The following is a 21398-nucleotide window of genomic DNA, read 5'->3' on the forward strand; positions in this document are numbered from 1 at the left end:
GGGATCTATTCCATTCAATTGCAAATGATCTAGATAAGACAGAGAACTGCAGCACGGGGACATAGCCGAGTTGGTCAGGTTGAGTGGTGATGAGTTTGCTATTTGGATGAATAAAGAAAGTCAAAAGTGTGAAAGATAAAAAACAAAAGGAGGAAGTGTGAAAAGTGAATGGGCCAAATTGAGGTGCATATGAAGACGTATGCTTTCTTCCAATTCATTAAATCGGGCTAATATGAATCAGGTGAATTGAGTTCTGCTTTTGGAAACTGGGTTAAGAAGGGGTGCACCGTTCCTGGAGGTACTGCAATACCAGGTCAATGCGTGGAGTGGACAGAGCAAGCTCTTTTTCCATCTCCCTGTTCTAAAAATCCATTTAATATATGGTCCCCAGATAGGGGACGTATCAGATATTAAACTGATAAGAACAGATACTACACTTGATCTTAGCCAAAAGGCCGAGAAGCGATAACCAGAATTGGTTTGGGCCTCGAGTGGCACCCTGGCCTATGCCGGACACATCTTAGGGAGAGAGAGCGAGAGGGAGACAAACCCACGCCTACACAAGACATTTTGTCACCCAAGCCAACCCTTGAAAAGGCTGCTTTGCAGAGCAAAAACAAGAAGAATGGTGCGTTTTGCAGCCGCCGCCCACTGCAATGAATCTGAATAACTCCTCCTTTAGGGCGCAAGCAACTCCCCTCCCCCTTGCAGTCTTTCCAATTCACGATACAAAAAGACGGACAGGACAGGTTGCCTGACTTTCCGTCACTGCCACCCTTTGCCATCCTTACCCGTAGAAAGCCCTTTCATCATCCCCAAACCCTAATCTTTTCCCTTTCCTTCCCAGCCCCCAAACCCTGCCCTCTGTACCTTTCTCACCACCCGCTTCCCTTCTCCTGTCATCCCCCTACCACCCGGGAAAAAAAGAGATTGCCCCCTCCTTCCACTAGCCCACCCTCCCACCCAAAGAACAACTTCTTCTGCGCAGCTTGTTTTCTAGGCAGCAGCGCTATTGTGATGTCATCGGGGGGCATTGTGACAAGCCGCCAGTGTTCCGTCTCTTCATGTTGTGCACAGTTCAAACGGAAAATACATCAACAGGCAGACTACAGAAAAGCTTACTATCAAAGGTTAGAGGGGGGCTTTCTCAGAGGGCTTTTTACAGTTTTTCTATTCCCAATTAGCCGTTTAAGTGTACTTATTGAAAGTAGTAATTCTTTCATAGGCCGCCCTTTCTTAGTATTTGACGTTCCTTATATTGCGGTATGAGGCTTCGCAGTAGGTTGCAAACATTCATCACCCATGACTGTCCCCAATTGAGCTCAGAAGCTCAATGTCTATCATGACCTCTCTTTTAGAATGTCCAAGAGCAAGCAAACTATTCCTCCAGGAGAGGGCGCCAACAGACTACTAAAGAGATCATCATTACTCAAAGAAAACCCCAAAAACCAATGCATGATAGGAATAAACAGGTAACTTTCTTTGGAGTGGAAGCGGAGAGATCGCACCAGATGCCAATTCTAGATCTTATCACACCTGTGGTCACTGCAGCAGCAGGTGAATCCACTTTGTCCAAAAGGGATCTATTCCATTCAATTGCAAATGATCTAGATAAGACAGAGAACTGCAGCACGGGGACATAGCCGAGTTGGTCAGGTTGAGTGGTGATGAGTTTGCTATTTGGATGAATAAAGAAAGTCAAAAGTGTGAAAGATAAAAAACAAAAGGAGGAAGTGTGAAAAGTGAATGGGCCAAATTGAGGTGCATATGAAGACGTATGCTTTCTTCCAATTCATTAAATCGGGCTAATATGAATCAGGTGAATTGAGTTCTGCTTTTGGAAACTGGGTTAAGAAGGGGTGCACCGTTCCTGGAGGTACTGCAATACCAGGTCAATGCGTGGAGTGGACAGAGCAAGCTCTTTTTCCATCTCCCTGTTCTAAAAATCCATTTAATATATGGTCCCCAGATAGGGGACGTATCAGATATTAAACTGATAAGAACAGATTTTTGATTTAACAGCATCTTTATTATCATGCACTACTCACAAAAAGGTAACAAACCGTGTACAGTGCCGCAGCCCCGTACACACAGAACTATACAATCCTTCTTACATAGCCATAGAGTACGACGCACTAAACTATACATCACACTCCTATGCTTATCCATAACACTCAAGCTGAAAGAAAAAGTTAGACAATAAATAACGACGAACCGGCGATTGGGGGATGGGGGTAGGGGAAAAGGGGGATAGGGTGGGGAAATCACAGGCCCGAAGCTTTATTGAAAGACGCACATAACGGGAAAAGGAGGGAGGGGGCATGGAAGAGGTCTAAACCTCCTCCTCGGCGCTGTCGTCCGGACTGTCCATGATGGAATAGTCTCTGAGCAGGCTGTGGATCAGCCTGCGGCAATCCTGGATAGACATCCTCTCCCTCTTCAAGATGAGCCGGTTCCTGGCGACCCAAATAGCGTCCTTAAAGCAGTTCATAAGGCGCCAAGCCTCCTGGATGGCTCCAACGGTGTGAGTCCCAGGGAAGAGTCCATAAAGTACGGAATGGTACGATAGGCTCCCTCTGGGGACGGAGTTCCTCAGGTCATCCTCCAGGGCAACCAACAGGCGCTGTGCGAAACGGCAGTCCCAAAAGGCGTGCAGCGATGTTTCCTCCACGAAGGGGCACCTTGGGCAGTACCGGGTTTTGCACAGGTTCCGGGCGTGCATGAATGACCGGACGGGCAGTCCGCCCTGTATCGCCATCCATGACAAGTCCTTGTGCCCGTTGGTCAATCCAGCCGATGACACGTTTGTCCAAACAGTCTCCAGTGTGTCGTGATGAAGTCCTGGAATGTTCTCCATTTCGTCCTTGGCTCTGATGAGTTTGTGGATAGTCTTTGGCTTCCACAAATCAGGCTTGAGTCCCTCCAGTTGGTGTTCCCTCACAAACCGAACCACGTCTCCGTAGAACCATGGCGCCGTCCAGTTGTAGGGGAAGGAGCTGTCCCACTTGTCCCAGCCTAACCGTCTCCAAAGGGGGAGCAGGAAGAAGCGAGACATGGACCCACCCGCGGAACCTCTCTTGACTCGCAGAGTTCGGCGAACGCAGTCACATACGAAGGAGGATCGCAGGAGGGTGGGGATATCGGGTACGCCCTTCCCACCCTTGCGAGGATCCTTGTACATGATGCTCCGCTTTACTCTGTCCATCTTGGATCCCCAGACAAAACGAAACACCGTCCTGGTAATGGCCCTGCACACGGTGGCAAGGGGGGGCCAGGCCTGGGCCGTGTACTGCAGCACGGGCAGTACCTCGTTACGCAGGACCAGTGCTTTGCCCTCACAGGTGAGGCGTCTGAGGCTCCACAGACCGATCCGTTGGGTGATCTTGGTCAAGCGTTCCTCCCAGGACTTGAGGGCTGCTCCTTCCTTCCCGAACCAGACTCCAAGAACCTTGATGAAATCCGGCTGGATGCTGAAAGGGAAGGGGGTGGAAGAGGCCGGCTGCCAGTCCCCGAAGAGCATGGCTTCCGACTTCCCGCAGTTGACTTTGGCTCCCGAAGCCCGTCCGAAGGTCTCACAGGTCTGGACGAGGGTGTCGACTGAGCGCCGGTCCGCGCAGAAGACGGTCACGTCGTCCATGTAGAGCGAGCACTTGACCTCGAAGCGTTCTGGTCCTGGTGCGGTGATCCCTCTGATCTCTCCATTCCGCCGGATAGCCTCTGCAAAGAGTTCTATAACACAAACAAAAAGAAGAGGTGACAGAGGACAGCCTTGTCTGACCCCTGAGAGGACCGGGAAGGGGTCAGTCTTCCAGCCGTTCACCAACACCGAGCTGTGAATATCAAAATACATTAGTTGGACATACAAGCAAAACATGTTACCCAAACCTAACCTGTGCAGAGCTTTGCCCAGGAACTCATGGGAAACACGGTCGAAGGCCTTTTCCTGATCCAACGAGATCAGGGCTGCGTGCACCCGGCGGGCTTTGATGTACTCGACCGTGTCCCGCATGAGAGCCAGGCTGTCTGCGATGCGACGTCCGGGGATGCCGCAGGTCTGATCCGGGTGGATGATCCGTCCGATAACAGTCTTCAATCTCGTTGCCATCGTCTTGGCCAGGATCTTGTAGTCGACGTTCAGAAGGGTGATGGGACGCCAATTCTTCAGGTCGCACCTCTCTCCTTTACGCTTGTACAGGATCGTGACCATTCCTTCCCTCAGAGATGGAGGCATTCTGCCCTCCACCACCATCTCCTCATACAGCCCTAACAGGTCCGGACAGATTAGGTCTCCCAGCACTACATAGAGCTCTGCTGGGAGGCCGTCACTGCCCGGTGTCCTGCCAGAACTAAAGGATTTGGCGGCCGAGAGCAGCTCGTCCACCGTCAGAGGAACATCCATGGCCGCCGCGTCTGCAGGGTCAAGATGGTTAGTGATACCTGACAGGAACTTATCGGCGGCCTCGGGGTCAGTAGTCTTGCGGGCGTAGAGTTCGCTGTAGAAGTCGCTGACGACCTTCATCACGTTCTCTTTCCCGCGTCGCATGTTTCCACTCTCGTCTCGTAGTTCATTCATGGGCGTGTGACCGGCGTGGAGTTTCCTGAAAAAGAACGAGTTACATTTCTCACCCTTCTCCAGGTTCTCCACTTTGGAACGGAAGACAATTCGCTCGGACTCCTCCTCGAAGTGCCTTTTCAGGCTCCTCTTAGTCTCCTCCAGCTCCTCTCTCACGTCCCAGCCGCATCGAAGAAGGTCCTGCAGGGAACGCAGCTCACGCTGGAGTCTCCTGAAGTCCCTCCTCTTCAGACACGCCTGTTGTTGACTCTTTGCCTGAAAGAAGAAACGGAACTCGAGTTTAACGTATTCCCACCAGTCAGAAACAGACTGGAAGCCCGCCTTGTAGGCCCGCCACGTGGAGTAGGCAGCTCTAAGCTCCTCCAGAATCTCACCCTTTTCCAGCAGAGAGCAGTTCAGCTTCCAGGAGCCCGGGCCAATGGGGAAGCCATGGCCCAGCACACCTTGAAAGTGAATGGCTCTGTGGTCAGAGAAGAAGCAGGGGACCATCGAGTGCCCACTCCGCCCAACCGCCCGAGAGGTAAACACAAAGTCAATCCTGGAACGCAGCGAGCCATCGGATCGGCACCATGAATAGTTCACGGATCCGTGTCCGATGGAGCCAACCACGTCCACAAGAGAGGCTTCGGTCACCATCTCAATGAGCAGTTTGGATGTGACGTCCAACTTGGCAGCCGTTCCAGAACTGCGTCCATCCTCCTCAATCGGGCAGTTGAAATCCCCGGCCATCACTACCGTCCTGGCGGTAGCGAGCTGAGGGCGCAGGGCTTGGAGGAGCTCCAGTCGATCGCTCTTCACAGGAGAAGCATACACATTGATGAACCTGACAGGTTCTCCCGCCCAGGTGCCATCCACGAGCAGTAACCTGCCGCAGACGATTTCCTGAACAGAGTCCAATGTGAAGGCGCTTCCCCTGATCAGCACGGCGACCCCCGCGGACCTACAGTCGCCCCCGCCAGACCAGTAGGATGGGCCATGGGTCCACTCCCTGGCCAGATGGTTGAAGGACCTAGAGGAGGGAAGGGAGCATTCCTGCAGGAAAAATACATCACTAGACTGAGTGTTAAGGAACGCAAAAATTGTCTGTCGTCGGAACTTGTCTCTGATGCTCCTAACATTAATGGAAAAGATGTTAATGTTAGCAGTCATTGGAGGAAAGAGAAAGTTAGAGCAGGCGGTGTGCCTTAGTTACCACTCCGGTCGGGCGGTTCTTCCTCTTTGGCACCTGCTGGTAAGGGTATCTCCAGCAGACCCTCTTCTGCTAGCTGATCAAGCAGGGATGGTGCCTCAGTGGCTTCCGACTCCTCCATTTCTTCTTCGGCCACAAGGGACTCCACCATCTGCTCCAACACGTCCGGTTCTGGGAGGAGGCCATCCTCCTCTTCCTGGGGTGGATTGGGGTCCACAATGAACAGCTTGGAAGGTTCTGCGACAGGACTATCTTCCACCTTCCTTTTCCTTTGGCCTGTACCTGAGGAGACAAGAGCTGGAAAATCCTCCTCGGTGAAAAGTGCAAGAGTGCTGAGGCCCTCTGCTCTCATGGTCTGGGGAGGGAGAGTGGGCTTTGGGGGGGGGGTGAGGAGACCAACTGAGGAGTAGGGAAATGAGGTGGAGGTGGTGGAATCCTCAGTAGGGTTGGCCGGGGGGGGAGGGGTTTGGACAGGGGTGACAGGGGGGGGGACCAGGGAGGGGGCAACAGTTTTCTTACCCTTCTTTTCCCTGGACTCCGTGGCTGCTGGGGCATCGGCTGGAGCCACGGTCGCTGGGTTCTTGGCCGCCTTGTCCTTGGCCTCTGTGGCCTTGGTCGTAGCTGCCTTGGTCGACGAAGCTGTGACTACCCGATACTGGGTCGCCGCGGCAACCCTTGCCCAGGATTTCTCCCGCTGTGGGCAGTCCTTGTAAAGGTGGTCCGCCTGTCCACATAGGTTGCAAGTCTTCTTCTTTGGGCAGTCCTTGGAGCTGTGTCCTGTCACCCGGCAAACCCTGCAGGCGTCCTCCTTGCAGGTCTTCATCGAATGCCCTTTCCCGCCACATTTCCTGCAGTTGTGTGGCATGTCCGGGTAGTAGATGAGACCAAAGGAGTTTCCCAGAGAGAATGTCGGGGGCAGGTGCTGGAGACCATCCTCGGATGCTGGTTCCCTGTAGAGTCGAACGGTTACTGACCACTTACCCGTCCAGAATCCGTTGCCGTTAAGGATGTGGGATGGCTCCCTCACCACTGTGCAGAGACGTCCCAGGAACGTGGAGATGTCTCTTCCTGGGGTGTGCGGGTTCCGCATGGAGACCGTGATCCTCTTCTCATCCCTCTGTATAGGACAGGATCCTAAAAAAGAATGAAAAGGGGAGTCCGGCATCGCTGCGTTCATCGCCTCCCAGTATCTCCTGCAGGCATTCACCGTGGCAAAGGTTACCAGAAAAATGCCAGTCATGAAGGTCTGGACACTCAGGGTTTCCGCCCTGGAGAAGCCCTGATCCAGAATCATCTTCTTGCAGAACACGTCGCTGGACATGTCCGGCAACCTACCATCCACCGCCTTCAGCTTCAGGGCGACCGTCTGCCGCATCCAAGGCTCCAGGGTTGGAGCCTTTTCAGGCGGCGTCCGGGCTCCCTCCGGCTGGCTGGCGTCGGAGGTAGGGGCCTCTTGGGCCGAAGAAGCCTCTGGATGAGCCTTCCTGGAGGTCCCTGGGTCCTGAGCCTTCTTGGCTGCCTTCTCTGGCTTGCTTGCCATGGCTGGTTCCTGCTTGAGTTCCCGGAGCTGGATCTTGGATTCTTCTCCGGGTGTCTTCTCCCGCTGTGTTCCTCCTCGAAGTTCCTCTGGTCTCCCCAAGTCTTCTCCGAGCCTTCGTCTTCTTGCTTCTTTCTGCCAAGCTCTTCTTCCGTCCGATCTCCCTCTTTCGGTCTCGGCTGGGCTTCGGAGCTTGTCTCCCTGATCGTATCTCGTCAAGTGTAGCTAGCTCAGTTTGTTCTGATAAGAACAGATACTACACTTGATCTTAGCCAAAAGGCCGAGAAGCGATAACCAGAATTGGTTTGGGCCTCGAGTGGCACCCTGGCCTATGCCGGACACATCTTAGGGAGAGAGAGCGAGAGGGAGACAAACCCACGCCTACACAAGACATTTTGTCACCCAAGCCAACCCTTGAAAAGGCTGCTTTGCAGAGCAAAAACAAGAAGAATGGTGCGTTTTGCAGCCGCCGCCCACTGCAATGAATCTGAATAACTCCTCCTTTAGGGCGCAAGCAACTCCCCTCCCCCTTGCAGTCTTTCCAATTCACGATACAAAAAGACGGACAGGACAGGTTGCCTGACTTTCCGTCACTGCCACCCTTTGCCATCCTTACCCGTAGAAAGCCCTTTCATCATCCCCAAACCCTAATCTTTTCCCTTTCCTTCCCAGCCCCCAAACCCTGCCCTCTGTACCTTTCTCACCACCCGCTTCCCTTCTCCTGTCATCCCCCTACCACCCGGGAAAAAAAGAGATTGCCCCCTCCTTCCACTAGCCCACCCTCCCACCCAAAGAACAACTTCTTCTGCGCAGCTTGTTTTCTAGGCAGCAGCGCTATTGTGATGTCATCGGGGGGCATTGTGACAAGCCGCCAGTGTTCCGTCTCTTCATGTTGTGCACAGTTCAAACGGAAAATACATCAACAGGCAGACTACAGAAAAGCTTACTATCAAAGGTTAGAGGGGGGCTTTCTCAGAGGGCTTTTTACAGTTTTTCTATTCCCAATTAGCCGTTTAAGTGTACTTATTGAAAGTAGTAATTCTTTCATAGGCCGCCCTTTCTTAGTATTTGACGTTCCTTATATTGCGGTATGAGGCTTCGCAGTAGGTTGCAAACATTCATCACCCATGACTGTCCCCAATTGAGCTCAGAAGCTCAATGTCTATCATGACCTCTCTTTTAGAATGTCCAAGAGCAAGCAAACTATTCCTCCAGGAGAGGGCGCCAACAGACTACTAAAGAGATCATCATTACTCAAAGAAAACCCCAAAAACCAATGCATGATAGGAATAAACAGGTAACTTTCTTTGGAGTGGAAGCGGAGAGATCGCACCAGATGCCAATTCTAGATCTTATCACACCTGTGGTCACTGCAGCAGCAGGTGAATCCACTTTGTCCAAAAGGGATCTATTCCATTCAATTGCAAATGATCTAGATAAGACAGAGAACTGCAGCACGGGGACATAGCCGAGTTGGTCAGGTTGAGTGGTGATGAGTTTGCTATTTGGATGAATAAAGAAAGTCAAAAGTGTGAAAGATAAAAAACAAAAGGAGGAAGTGTGAAAAGTGAATGGGCCAAATTGAGGTGCATATGAAGACGTATGCTTTCTTCCAATTCATTAAATCGGGCTAATATGAATCAGGTGAATTGAGTTCTGCTTTTGGAAACTGGGTTAAGAAGGGGTGCACCGTTCCTGGAGGTACTGCAATACCAGGTCAATGCGTGGAGTGGACAGAGCAAGCTCTTTTTCCATCTCCCTGTTCTAAAAATCCATTTAATATATGGTCCCCAGATAGGGGACGTATCAGATATTAAACTGATAAGAACAGATACTACACTTGATCTTAGCCAAAAGGCCGAGAAGCGATAACCAGAATTGGTTTGGGCCTCGAGTGGCACCCTGGCCTATGCCGGACACATCTTAGGGAGAGAGAGCGAGAGGGAGACAAACCCACGCCTACACAAGACATTTTGTCACCCAAGCCAACCCTTGAAAAGGCTGCTTTGCAGAGCAAAAACAAGAAGAATGGTGCGTTTTGCAGCCGCCGCCCACTGCAATGAATCTGAATAACTCCTCCTTTAGGGCGCAAGCAACTCCCCTCCCCCTTGCAGTCTTTCCAATTCACGATACAAAAAGACGGACAGGACAGGTTGCCTGACTTTCCGTCACTGCCACCCTTTGCCATCCTTACCCGTAGAAAGCCCTTTCATCATCCCCAAACCCTAATCTTTTCCCTTTCCTTCCCAGCCCCCAAACCCTGCCCTCTGTACCTTTCTCACCACCCGCTTCCCTTCTCCTGTCATCCCCCTACCACCCGGGAAAAAAAGAGATTGCCCCCTCCTTCCACTAGCCCACCCTCCCACCCAAAGAACAACTTCTTCTGCGCAGCTTGTTTTCTAGGCAGCAGCGCTATTGTGATGTCATCGGGGGGCATTGTGACAAGCCGCCAGTGTTCCGTCTCTTCATGTTGTGCACAGTTCAAACGGAAAATACATCAACAGGCAGACTACAGAAAAGCTTACTATCAAAGGTTAGAGGGGGGCTTTCTCAGAGGGCTTTTTACAGTTTTTCTATTCCCAATTAGCCGTTTAAGTGTACTTATTGAAAGTAGTAATTCTTTCATAGGCCGCCCTTTCTTAGTATTTGACGTTCCTTATATTGCGGTATGAGGCTTCGCAGTAGGTTGCAAACATTCATCACCCATGACTGTCCCCAATTGAGCTCAGAAGCTCAATGTCTATCATGACCTCTCTTTTAGAATGTCCAAGAGCAAGCAAACTATTCCTCCAGGAGAGGGCGCCAACAGACTACTAAAGAGATCATCATTACTCAAAGAAAACCCCAAAAACCAATGCATGATAGGAATAAACAGGTAACTTTCTTTGGAGTGGAAGCGGAGAGATCGCACCAGATGCCAATTCTAGATCTTATCACACCTGTGGTCACTGCAGCAGCAGGTGAATCCACTTTGTCCAAAAGGGATCTATTCCATTCAATTGCAAATGATCTAGATAAGACAGAGAACTGCAGCACGGGGACATAGCCGAGTTGGTCAGGTTGAGTGGTGATGAGTTTGCTATTTGGATGAATAAAGAAAGTCAAAAGTGTGAAAGATAAAAAACAAAAGGAGGAAGTGTGAAAAGTGAATGGGCCAAATTGAGGTGCATATGAAGACGTATGCTTTCTTCCAATTCATTAAATCGGGCTAATATGAATCAGGTGAATTGAGTTCTGCTTTTGGAAACTGGGTTAAGAAGGGGTGCACCGTTCCTGGAGGTACTGCAATACCAGGTCAATGCGTGGAGTGGACAGAGCAAGCTCTTTTTCCATCTCCCTGTTCTAAAAATCCATTTAATATATGGTCCCCAGATAGGGGACGTATCAGATATTAAACTGATAAGAACAGATACTACACTTGATCTTAGCCAAAAGGCCGAGAAGCGATAACCAGAATTGGTTTGGGCCTCGAGTGGCACCCTGGCCTATGCCGGACACATCTTAGGGAGAGAGAGCGAGAGGGAGACAAACCCACGCCTACACAAGACATTTTGTCACCCAAGCCAACCCTTGAAAAGGCTGCTTTGCAGAGCAAAAACAAGAAGAATGGTGCGTTTTGCAGCCGCCGCCCACTGCAATGAATCTGAATAACTCCTCCTTTAGGGCGCAAGCAACTCCCCTCCCCCTTGCAGTCTTTCCAATTCACGATACAAAAAGACGGACAGGACAGGTTGCCTGACTTTCCGTCACTGCCACCCTTTGCCATCCTTACCCGTAGAAAGCCCTTTCATCATCCCCAAACCCTAATCTTTTCCCTTTCCTTCCCAGCCCCCAAACCCTGCCCTCTGTACCTTTCTCACCACCCGCTTCCCTTCTCCTGTCATCCCCCTACCACCCGGGAAAAAAAGAGATTGCCCCCTCCTTCCACTAGCCCACCCTCCCACCCAAAGAACAACTTCTTCTGCGCAGCTTGTTTTCTAGGCAGCAGCGCTATTGTGATGTCATCGGGGGGCATTGTGACAAGCCGCCAGTGTTCCGTCTCTTCATGTTGTGCACAGTTCAAACGGAAAATACATCAACAGGCAGACTACAGAAAAGCTTACTATCAAAGGTTAGAGGGGGGCTTTCTCAGAGGGCTTTTTACAGTTTTTCTATTCCCAATTAGCCGTTTAAGTGTACTTATTGAAAGTAGTAATTCTTTCATAGGCCGCCCTTTCTTAGTATTTGACGTTCCTTATATTGCGGTATGAGGCTTCGCAGTAGGTTGCAAACATTCATCACCCATGACTGTCCCCAATTGAGCTCAGAAGCTCAATGTCTATCATGACCTCTCTTTTAGAATGTCCAAGAGCAAGCAAACTATTCCTCCAGGAGAGGGCGCCAACAGACTACTAAAGAGATCATCATTACTCAAAGAAAACCCCAAAAACCAATGCATGATAGGAATAAACAGGTAACTTTCTTTGGAGTGGAAGCGGAGAGATCGCACCAGATGCCAATTCTAGATCTTATCACACCTGTGGTCACTGCAGCAGCAGGTGAATCCACTTTGTCCAAAAGGGATCTATTCCATTCAATTGCAAATGATCTAGATAAGACAGAGAACTGCAGCACGGGGACATAGCCGAGTTGGTCAGGTTGAGTGGTGATGAGTTTGCTATTTGGATGAATAAAGAAAGTCAAAAGTGTGAAAGATAAAAAACAAAAGGAGGAAGTGTGAAAAGTGAATGGGCCAAATTGAGGTGCATATGAAGACGTATGCTTTCTTCCAATTCATTAAATCGGGCTAATATGAATCAGGTGAATTGAGTTCTGCTTTTGGAAACTGGGTTAAGAAGGGGTGCACCGTTCCTGGAGGTACTGCAATACCAGGTCAATGCGTGGAGTGGACAGAGCAAGCTCTTTTTCCATCTCCCTGTTCTAAAAATCCATTTAATATATGGTCCCCAGATAGGGGACGTATCAGATATTAAACTGATAAGAACAGATACTACACTTGATCTTAGCCAAAAGGCCGAGAAGCGATAACCAGAATTGGTTTGGGCCTCGAGTGGCACCCTGGCCTATGCCGGACACATCTTAGGGAGAGAGAGCGAGAGGGAGACAAACCCACGCCTACACAAGACATTTTGTCACCCAAGCCAACCCTTGAAAAGGCTGCTTTGCAGAGCAAAAACAAGAAGAATGGTGCGTTTTGCAGCCGCCGCCCACTGCAATGAATCTGAATAACTCCTCCTTTAGGGCGCAAGCAACTCCCCTCCCCCTTGCAGTCTTTCCAATTCACGATACAAAAAGACGGACAGGACAGGTTGCCTGACTTTCCGTCACTGCCACCCTTTGCCATCCTTACCCGTAGAAAGCCCTTTCATCATCCCCAAACCCTAATCTTTTCCCTTTCCTTCCCAGCCCCCAAACCCTGCCCTCTGTACCTTTCTCACCACCCGCTTCCCTTCTCCTGTCATCCCCCTACCACCCGGGAAAAAAAGAGATTGCCCCCTCCTTCCACTAGCCCACCCTCCCACCCAAAGAACAACTTCTTCTGCGCAGCTTGTTTTCTAGGCAGCAGCGCTATTGTGATGTCATCGGGGGGCATTGTGACAAGCCGCCAGTGTTCCGTCTCTTCATGTTGTGCACAGTTCAAACGGAAAATACATCAACAGGCAGACTACAGAAAAGCTTACTATCAAAGGTTAGAGGGGGGCTTTCTCAGAGGGCTTTTTACAGTTTTTCTATTCCCAATTAGCCGTTTAAGTGTACTTATTGAAAGTAGTAATTCTTTCATAGGCCGCCCTTTCTTAGTATTTGACGTTCCTTATATTGCGGTATGAGGCTTCGCAGTAGGTTGCAAACATTCATCACCCATGACTGTCCCCAATTGAGCTCAGAAGCTCAATGTCTATCATGACCTCTCTTTTAGAATGTCCAAGAGCAAGCAAACTATTCCTCCAGGAGAGGGCGCCAACAGACTACTAAAGAGATCATCATTACTCAAAGAAAACCCCAAAAACCAATGCATGATAGGAATAAACAGGTAACTTTCTTTGGAGTGGAAGCGGAGAGATCGCACCAGATGCCAATTCTAGATCTTATCACACCTGTGGTCACTGCAGCAGCAGGTGAATCCACTTTGTCCAAAAGGGATCTATTCCATTCAATTGCAAATGATCTAGATAAGACAGAGAACTGCAGCACGGGGACATAGCCGAGTTGGTCAGGTTGAGTGGTGATGAGTTTGCTATTTGGATGAATAAAGAAAGTCAAAAGTGTGAAAGATAAAAAACAAAAGGAGGAAGTGTGAAAAGTGAATGGGCCAAATTGAGGTGCATATGAAGACGTATGCTTTCTTCCAATTCATTAAATCGGGCTAATATGAATCAGGTGAATTGAGTTCTGCTTTTGGAAACTGGGTTAAGAAGGGGTGCACCGTTCCTGGAGGTACTGCAATACCAGGTCAATGCGTGGAGTGGACAGAGCAAGCTCTTTTTCCATCTCCCTGTTCTAAAAATCCATTTAATATATGGTCCCCAGATAGGGGACGTATCAGATATTAAACTGATAAGAACAGATTTTTGATTTAATGAAGCTTTCCAAAGCACCGCAAAAAATGCATGACCGAAGTCACACCAAAAACAGTGCAAAGGCTAGGATTCGTGTGGACCCCTCCGTGAGGAGAGGGTCCCCAAAAATCAACCCCGTCCCTCCGAGCCAGAAGGCCACAGCAAGGGTCAGGGATCTTCGGTGCTCCCCCAAGCCGAAGCCTGGTTGAGCCTTGTCGTTGCTCCCAGCGTCCACCCAGGCATCTTACCCAAGTGGAGTAGAGAGCTACTAGTTGTTGGTTTCGCAGCTGAAACTGCCCGGACCGTCAACCGGTGTTGGTTTCTCAGCCCAAGGCTAACCGGACCTCCAACCGGGTGTTGGTTTCTCAGCCGAAGCTGACCCGGACCTCCAACCGGGTGTTGGTTTCTCAGCCGAAGCTGACCCGGACCTCCAACCGGGTGTTGGTTTCTCAGCCGAAGCTGACCCGGACCTCCAACCGGGTGTTGGTTTCTCAGCCCAAAGCTGAACGGACCTCCGACCATGATTATAAAAATTTCCCTTCCTAGCCAGAAGGCCGGGATAGAGCAATATGCTCAGAAAGTATGAAAGGGCAAGGTACGGTGTGCTACAGAGCCCAAGGCTTGCCGGGGTCCAAAGCCAGCAAGCTCAGACTCACTCCAGGGTCGTCAATCCTGGGGCACATTGCACCATAGCCCCCACACTTACTCAGTCTAATAGCCTCGATCCTGGTAGGGCCATGGTTTCCTCTAGATGGATATACTATCCTCCCAAAGTACTAACAAGCGCAACCTTCCAGTGTGCATTGCATCATTGTACTAAGGTGGCCGGAGCCTTAAACCACCTTTTCGAACGATACTACACTTGATCTTAGCCAAAAGGCCGAGAAGCGATAACCAGAATTGGTTTGGGCCTCGAGTGGCACCCTGGCCTATGCCGGACACATCTTAGGGAGAGAGAGCGAGAGGGAGACAAACCCACGCCTACACAAGACATTTTGTCACCCAAGCCAACCCTTGAAAAGGCTGCTTTGCAGAGCAAAAACAAGAAGAATGGTGCGTTTTGCAGCCGCCGCCCACTGCAATGAATCTGAATAACTCCTCCTTTAGGGCGCAAGCAACTCCCCTCCCCCTTGCAGTCTTTCCAATTCACGATACAAAAAGACGGACAGGACAGGTTGCCTGACTTTCCGTCACTGCCACCCTTTGCCATCCTTACCCGTAGAAAGCCCTTTCATCATCCCCAAACCCTAATCTTTTCCCTTTCCTTCCCAGCCCCCAAACCCTGCCCTCTGTACCTTTCTCACCACCCGCTTCCCTTCTCCTGTCATCCCCCTACCACCCGGGAAAAAAAGAGATTGCCCCCTCCTTCCACTAGCCCACCCTCCCACCCAAAGAACAACTTCTTCTGCGCAGCTTGTTTTCTAGGCAGCAGCGCTATTGTGATGTCATCGGGGGGCATTGTGACAAGCCGCCAGTGTTCCGTCTCTTCATGTTGTGCACAGTTCAAACGGAAAATACATCAACAGGCAGACTACAGAAAAGCTTACTATCAAAGGTTAGAGGGGGGCTTTCTCAGAGGGCTTTTTACAGTTTTTCTATTCCCAATTAGCCGTTTAAGTGTACTTATTGAAAGTAGTAATTCTTTCATAGGCCGCCCTTTCTTAGTATTTGACGTTCCTTATATTGCGGTATGAGGCTTCGCAGTAGGTTGCAAACATTCATCACCCATGACTGTCCCCAATTGAGCTCAGAAGCTCAATGTCTATCATGACCTCTCTTTTAGAATGTCCAAGAGCAAGCAAACTATTCCTCCAGGAGAGGGCGCCAACAGACTACTAAAGAGATCATCATTACTCAAAGAAAACCCCAAAAACCAATGCATGATAGGAATAAACAGGTAACTTTCTTTGGAGTGGAAGCGGAGAGATCGCACCAGATGCCAATTCTAGATCTTATCACACCTGTGGTCACTGCAGCAGCAGGTGAATCCACTTTGTCCAAAAGGGATCTATTCCATTCAATTGCAAATGATCTAGATAAGACAGAGAACTGCAGCACGGGGACATAGCCGAGTTGGTCAGGTTGAGTGGTGATGAGTTTGCTATTTGGATGAATAAAGAAAGTCAAAAGTGTGAAAGATAAAAAACAAAAGGAGGAAGTGTGAAAAGTGAATGGGCCAAATTGAGGTGCATATGAAGACGTATGCTTTCTTCCAATTCATTAAATCGGGCTAATATGAATCAGGTGAATTGAGTTCTGCTTTTGGAAACTGGGTTAAGAAGGGGTGCACCGTTCCTGGAGGTACTGCAATACCAGGTCAATGCGTGGAGTGGACAGAGCAAGCTCTTTTTCCATCTCCCTGTTCTAAAAATCCATTTAATATATGGTCCCCAGATAGGGGACGTATCAGATATTAAACTGATAAGAACAGATACTACACTTGATCTTAGCCAAAAGGCCGAGAAGCGATAACCAGAATTGGTTTGGGCCTCGAGTGGCACCCTGGCCTATGCCGGACACATCTTAGGGAGAGAGAGCGAGAGGGAGACAAACCCACGCCTACACAAGACATTTTGTCACCCAAGCCAACCCTTGAAAAGGCTGCTTTGCAGAGCAAAAACAAGAAGAATGGTGCGTTTTGCAGCCGCCGCCCACTGCAATGAATCTGAATAACTCCTCCTTTAGGGCGCAAGCAACTCCCCTCCCCCTTGCAGTCTTTCCAATTCACGATACAAAAAGACGGACAGGACAGGTTGCCTGACTTTCCGTCACTGCCACCCTTTGCCATCCTTACCCGTAGAAAGCCCTTTCATCATCCCCAAACCCTAATCTTTTCCCTTTCCTTCCCAGCCCCCAAACCCTGCCCTCTGTACCTTTCTCACCACCCGCTTCCCTTCTCCTGTCATCCCCCTACCACCCGGGAAAAAAAGAGATTGCCCCCTCCTTCCACTAGCCCACCCTCCCACCCAAAGAACAACTTCTTCTGCGCAGCTTGTTTTCTAGGCAGCAGCGCTATTGTGATGTCATCGGGGGGCATTGTGACAAGCCGCCAGTGTTCCGTCTCTTCATGTTGTGCACAGTTCAAACGGAAAATACATCAACAGGCAGACTACAGAAAAGCTTACTATCAAAGGTTAGAGGGGGGCTTTCTCAGAGGGCTTTTTACAGTTTTTCTATTCCCAATTAGCCGTTTAAGTGTACTTATTGAAAGTAGTAATTCTTTCATAGGCCGCCCTTTCTTAGTATTTGACGTTCCTTATATTGCGGTATGAGGCTTCGCAGTAGGTTGCAAACATTCATCACCCATGACTGTCCCCAATTGAGCTCAGAAGCTCAATGTCTATCATGACCTCTCTTTTAGAATGTCCAAGAGCAAGCAAACTATTCCTCCAGGAGAGGGCGCCAACAGACTACTAAAGAGATCATCATTACTCAAAGAAAACCCCAAAAACCAATGCATGATAGGAATAAACAGGTAACTTTCTTTGGAGTGGAAGCGGAGAGATCGCACCAGATGCCAATTCTAGATCTTATCACACCTGTGGTCACTGCAGCAGCAGGTGAATCCACTTTGTCCAAAAGGGATCTATTCCATTCAATTGCAAATGATCTAGATAAGACAGAGAACTGCAGCACGGGGACATAGCCGAGTTGGTCAGGTTGAGTGGTGATGAGTTTGCTATTTGGATGAATAAAGAAAGTCAAAAGTGTGAAAGATAAAAAACAAAAGGAGGAAGTGTGAAAAGTGAATGGGCCAAATTGAGGTGCATATGAAGACGTATGCTTTCTTCCAATTCATTAAATCGGGCTAATATGAATCAGGTGAATTGAGTTCTGCTTTTGGAAACTGGGTTAAGAAGGGGTGCACCGTTCCTGGAGGTACTGCAATACCAGGTCAATGCGTGGAGTGGACAGAGCAAGCTCTTTTTCCATCTCCCTGTTCTAAAAATCCATTTAATATATGGTCCCCAGATAGGGGACGTATCAGATATTAAACTGATAAGAACAGATACTACACTTGATCTTAGCCAAAAGGCCGAGAAGCGATAACCAGAATTGGTTTGGGCCTCGAGTGGCACCCTGGCCTATGCCGGACACATCTTAGGGAGAGAGAGCGAGAGGGAGACAAACCCACGCCTACACAAGACATTTTGTCACCCAAGCCAACCCTTGAAAAGGCTGCTTTGCAGAGCAAAAACAAGAAGAATGGTGCGTTTTGCAGCCGCCGCCCACTGCAATGAATCTGAATAACTCCTCCTTTAGGGCGCAAGCAACTCCCCTCCCCCTTGCAGTCTTTCCAATTCACGATACAAAAAGACGGACAGGACAGGTTGCCTGACTTTCCGTCACTGCCACCCTTTGCCATCCTTACCCGTAGAAAGCCCTTTCATCATCCCCAAACCCTAATCTTTTCCCTTTCCTTCCCAGCCCCCAAACCCTGCCCTCTGTACCTTTCTCACCACCCGCTTCCCTTCTCCTGTCATCCCCCTACCACCCGGGAAAAAAAGAGATTGCCCCCTCCTTCCACTAGCCCACCCTCCCACCCAAAGAACAACTTCTTCTGCGCAGCTTGTTTTCTAGGCAGCAGCGCTATTGTGATGTCATCGGGGGGCATTGTGACAAGCCGCCAGTGTTCCGTCTCTTCATGTTGTGCACAGTTCAAACGGAAAATACATCAACAGGCAGACTACAGAAAAGCTTACTATCAAAGGTTAGAGGGGGGCTTTCTCAGAGGGCTTTTTACAGTTTTTCTATTCCCAATTAGCCGTTTAAGTGTACTTATTGAAAGTAGTAATTCTTTCATAGGCCGCCCTTTCTTAGTATTTGACGTTCCTTATATTGCGGTATGAGGCTTCGCAGTAGGTTGCAAACATTCATCACCCATGACTGTCCCCAATTGAGCTCAGAAGCTCAATGTCTATCATGACCTCTCTTTTAGAATGTCCAAGAGCAAGCAAACTATTCCTCCAGGAGAGGGCGCCAACAGACTACTAAAGAGATCATCATTACTCAAAGAAAACCCCAAAAACCAATGCATGATAGGAATAAACAGGTAACTTTCTTTGGAGTGGAAGCGGAGAGATCGCACCAGATGCCAATTCTAGATCTTATCACACCTGTGGTCACTGCAGCAGCAGGTGAATCCACTTTGTCCAAAAGGGATCTATTCCATTCAATTGCAAATGATCTAGATAAGACAGAGAACTGCAGCACGGGGACATAGCCGAGTTGGTCAGGTTGAGTGGTGATGAGTTTGCTATTTGGATGAATAAAGAAAGTCAAAAGTGTGAAAGATAAAAAACAAAAGGAGGAAGTGTGAAAAGTGAATGGGCCAAATTGAGGTGCATATGAAGACGTATGCTTTCTTCCAATTCATTAAATCGGGCTAATATGAATCAGGTGAATTGAGTTCTGCTTTTGGAAACTGGGTTAAGAAGGGGTGCACCGTTCCTGGAGGTACTGCAATACCAGGTCAATGCGTGGAGTGGACAGAGCAAGCTCTTTTTCCATCTCCCTGTTCTAAAAATCCATTTAATATATGGTCCCCAGATAGGGGACGTATCAGATATTAAACTGATAAGAACAGATACTACACTTGATCTTAGCCAAAAGGCCGAGAAGCGATAACCAGAATTGGTTTGGGCCTCGAGTGGCACCCTGGCCTATGCCGGACACATCTTAGGGAGAGAGAGCGAGAGGGAGACAAACCCACGCCTACACAAGACATTTTGTCACCCAAGCCAACCCTTGAAAAGGCTGCTTTGCAGAGCAAAAACAAGAAGAATGGTGCGTTTTGCAGCCGCCGCCCACTGCAATGAATCTGAATAACTCCTCCTTTAGGGCGCAAGCAACTCCCCTCCCCCTTGCAGTCTTTCCAATTCACGATACAAAAAGACGGACAGGACAGGTTGCCTGACTTTCCGTCACTGCCACCCTTTGCCATCCTTACCCGTAGAAAGCCCTTTCATCATCCCCAAACCCTAATCTTTTCCCTTTCCTTCCCAGCCCCCAAACCCTGCCCTCTGTACCTTTCTCACCACCCGCTTCCCTTCTCCTGTCATCCCCCTACCACCCGGGAAAAAAAGAGATTGCCCCCTCCTTCCACTAGCCCACCCTCCCACCCAAAGAACAACTTCTTCTGCGCAGCTTGTTTTCTAGGCAGCAGCGCTATTGTGATGTCATCGGGGGGCATTGTGACAAGCCGCCAGTGTTCCGTCTCTTCATGTTGTGCACAGTTCAAACGGAAAATACATCAACAGGCAGACTACAGAAAAGCTTACTATCAAAGGTTAGAGGGGGGCTTTCTCAGAGGGCTTTTTACAGTTTTTCTATTCCCAATTAGCCGTTTAAGTGTACTTATTGAAAGTAGTAATTCTTTCATAGGCCGCCCTTTCTTAGTATTTGACGTTCCTTATATTGCGGTATGAGGCTTCGCAGTAGGTTGCAAACATTCATCACCCATGACTGTCCCCAATTGAGCTCAGAAGCTCAATGTCTATCATGACCTCTCTTTTAGAATGTCCAAGAGCAAGCAAACTATTCCTCCAGGAGAGGGCGCCAACAGACTACTAAAGAGATCATCATTACTCAAAGAAAACCCCAAAAACCAATGCATGATAGGAATAAACAGGTAACTTTCTTTGGAGTGGAAGCGGAGAGATCGCACCAGATGCCAATTCTAGATCTTATCACACCTGTGGTCACTGCAGCAGCAGGTGAATCCACTTTGTCCAAAAGGGATCTATTCCATTCAATTGCAAATGATCTAGATAAGACAGAGAACTGCAGCACGGGGACATAGCCGAGTTGGTCAGGTTGAGTGGTGATGAGTTTGCTATTTGGATGAATAAAGAAAGTCAAAAGTGTGAAAGATAAAAAACAAAAGGAGGAAGTGTGAAAAGTGAATGGGCCAAATTGAGGTGCATATGAAGACGTATGCTTTCTTCCAATTCATTAAATCGGGCTAATATGAATCAGGTGAATTGAGTTCTGCTTTTGGAAACTGGGTTAAGAAGGGGTGCACCGTTCCTGGAGGTACTGCAATACCAGGTCAATGCGTGGAGTGGACAGAGCAAGCTCTTTTTCCATCTCCCTGTTCTAAAAATCCATTTAATATATGGTCCCCAGATAGGGGACGTATCAGATATTAAACTGATAAGAACAGATACTACACTTGATCTTAGCCAAAAGGCCGAGAAGCGATAACCAGAATTGGTTTGGGCCTCGAGTGGCACCCTGGCCTATGCCGGACACATCTTAGGGAGAGAGAGCGAGAGGGAGACAAACCCACGCCTACACAAGACATTTTGTCACCCAAGCCAACCCTTGAAAAGGCTGCTTTGCAGAGCAAAAACAAGAAGAATGGTGCGTTTTGCAGCCGCCGCCCACTGCAATGAATCTGAATAACTCCTCCTTTAGGGCGCAAGCAACTCCCCTCCCCCTTGCAGTCTTTCCAATTCACGATACAAAAAGACGGACAGGACAGGTTGCCTGACTTTCCGTCACTGCCACCCTTTGCCATCCTTACCCGTAGAAAGCCCT

At 49.1% G+C, this 21398-nt stretch overlaps 9 non-coding genes and 3 pseudogenes across 9 annotated transcripts; all 12 read right to left on the bottom strand.

The window, feature by feature from the left end:
- Positions 1–276: 276 nt before the first annotated feature.
- On the bottom strand, positions 277–467 carry LOC142265423 (U2 spliceosomal RNA). Its single transcript, XR_012731745.1, has one exon. It is a non-coding gene; the product is annotated as a U2 spliceosomal RNA (small nuclear RNA).
- A 1387-nt stretch (positions 468–1854) lies between these two features.
- LOC142265393 (U2 spliceosomal RNA) lies at positions 1855–2058 on the bottom strand (annotated as a pseudogene).
- Positions 2059–7487: 5429 nt separating this feature from the next.
- Positions 7488–7591, bottom strand: LOC142265399 (U2 spliceosomal RNA; annotated as a pseudogene).
- Positions 7592–8978: 1387 nt separating this feature from the next.
- Positions 8979–9169, bottom strand: LOC142265424 (U2 spliceosomal RNA). The gene has a single exon (XR_012731746.1). It is a non-coding gene; the product is annotated as a U2 spliceosomal RNA (small nuclear RNA).
- A 1387-nt stretch (positions 9170–10556) lies between these two features.
- On the bottom strand, positions 10557–10747 carry LOC142265425 (U2 spliceosomal RNA). Its single transcript, XR_012731747.1, has one exon. It is a non-coding gene; the product is annotated as a U2 spliceosomal RNA (small nuclear RNA).
- Positions 10748–12134: 1387 nt separating this feature from the next.
- LOC142265426 (U2 spliceosomal RNA) lies at positions 12135–12325 on the bottom strand. The gene has a single exon (XR_012731748.1). It is a non-coding gene; the product is annotated as a U2 spliceosomal RNA (small nuclear RNA).
- Positions 12326–13712: 1387 nt separating this feature from the next.
- LOC142265395 (U2 spliceosomal RNA) lies at positions 13713–13905 on the bottom strand. The gene has a single exon (XR_012731724.1). It is a non-coding gene; the product is annotated as a U2 spliceosomal RNA (small nuclear RNA).
- A 701-nt stretch (positions 13906–14606) lies between these two features.
- Positions 14607–14748, bottom strand: LOC142265401 (U2 spliceosomal RNA; annotated as a pseudogene).
- A 1387-nt stretch (positions 14749–16135) lies between these two features.
- LOC142265428 (U2 spliceosomal RNA) lies at positions 16136–16326 on the bottom strand. Its single transcript, XR_012731749.1, has one exon. It is a non-coding gene; the product is annotated as a U2 spliceosomal RNA (small nuclear RNA).
- Positions 16327–17713: 1387 nt separating this feature from the next.
- Positions 17714–17904, bottom strand: LOC142265429 (U2 spliceosomal RNA). The gene has a single exon (XR_012731750.1). It is a non-coding gene; the product is annotated as a U2 spliceosomal RNA (small nuclear RNA).
- A 1387-nt stretch (positions 17905–19291) lies between these two features.
- LOC142265430 (U2 spliceosomal RNA) lies at positions 19292–19482 on the bottom strand. Its single transcript, XR_012731751.1, has one exon. It is a non-coding gene; the product is annotated as a U2 spliceosomal RNA (small nuclear RNA).
- A 1387-nt stretch (positions 19483–20869) lies between these two features.
- Positions 20870–21060, bottom strand: LOC142265431 (U2 spliceosomal RNA). Its single transcript, XR_012731752.1, has one exon. It is a non-coding gene; the product is annotated as a U2 spliceosomal RNA (small nuclear RNA).
- Between the last annotated feature and the right edge of the window lie 338 nt (positions 21061–21398).

This window comes from Anomaloglossus baeobatrachus, unplaced genomic scaffold, assembly GCF_048569485.1.
Source record: "Anomaloglossus baeobatrachus isolate aAnoBae1 unplaced genomic scaffold, aAnoBae1.hap1 Scaffold_2740, whole genome shotgun sequence".
Lineage (NCBI taxonomy): Eukaryota > Metazoa > Chordata > Amphibia > Anura > Aromobatidae > Anomaloglossus > Anomaloglossus baeobatrachus.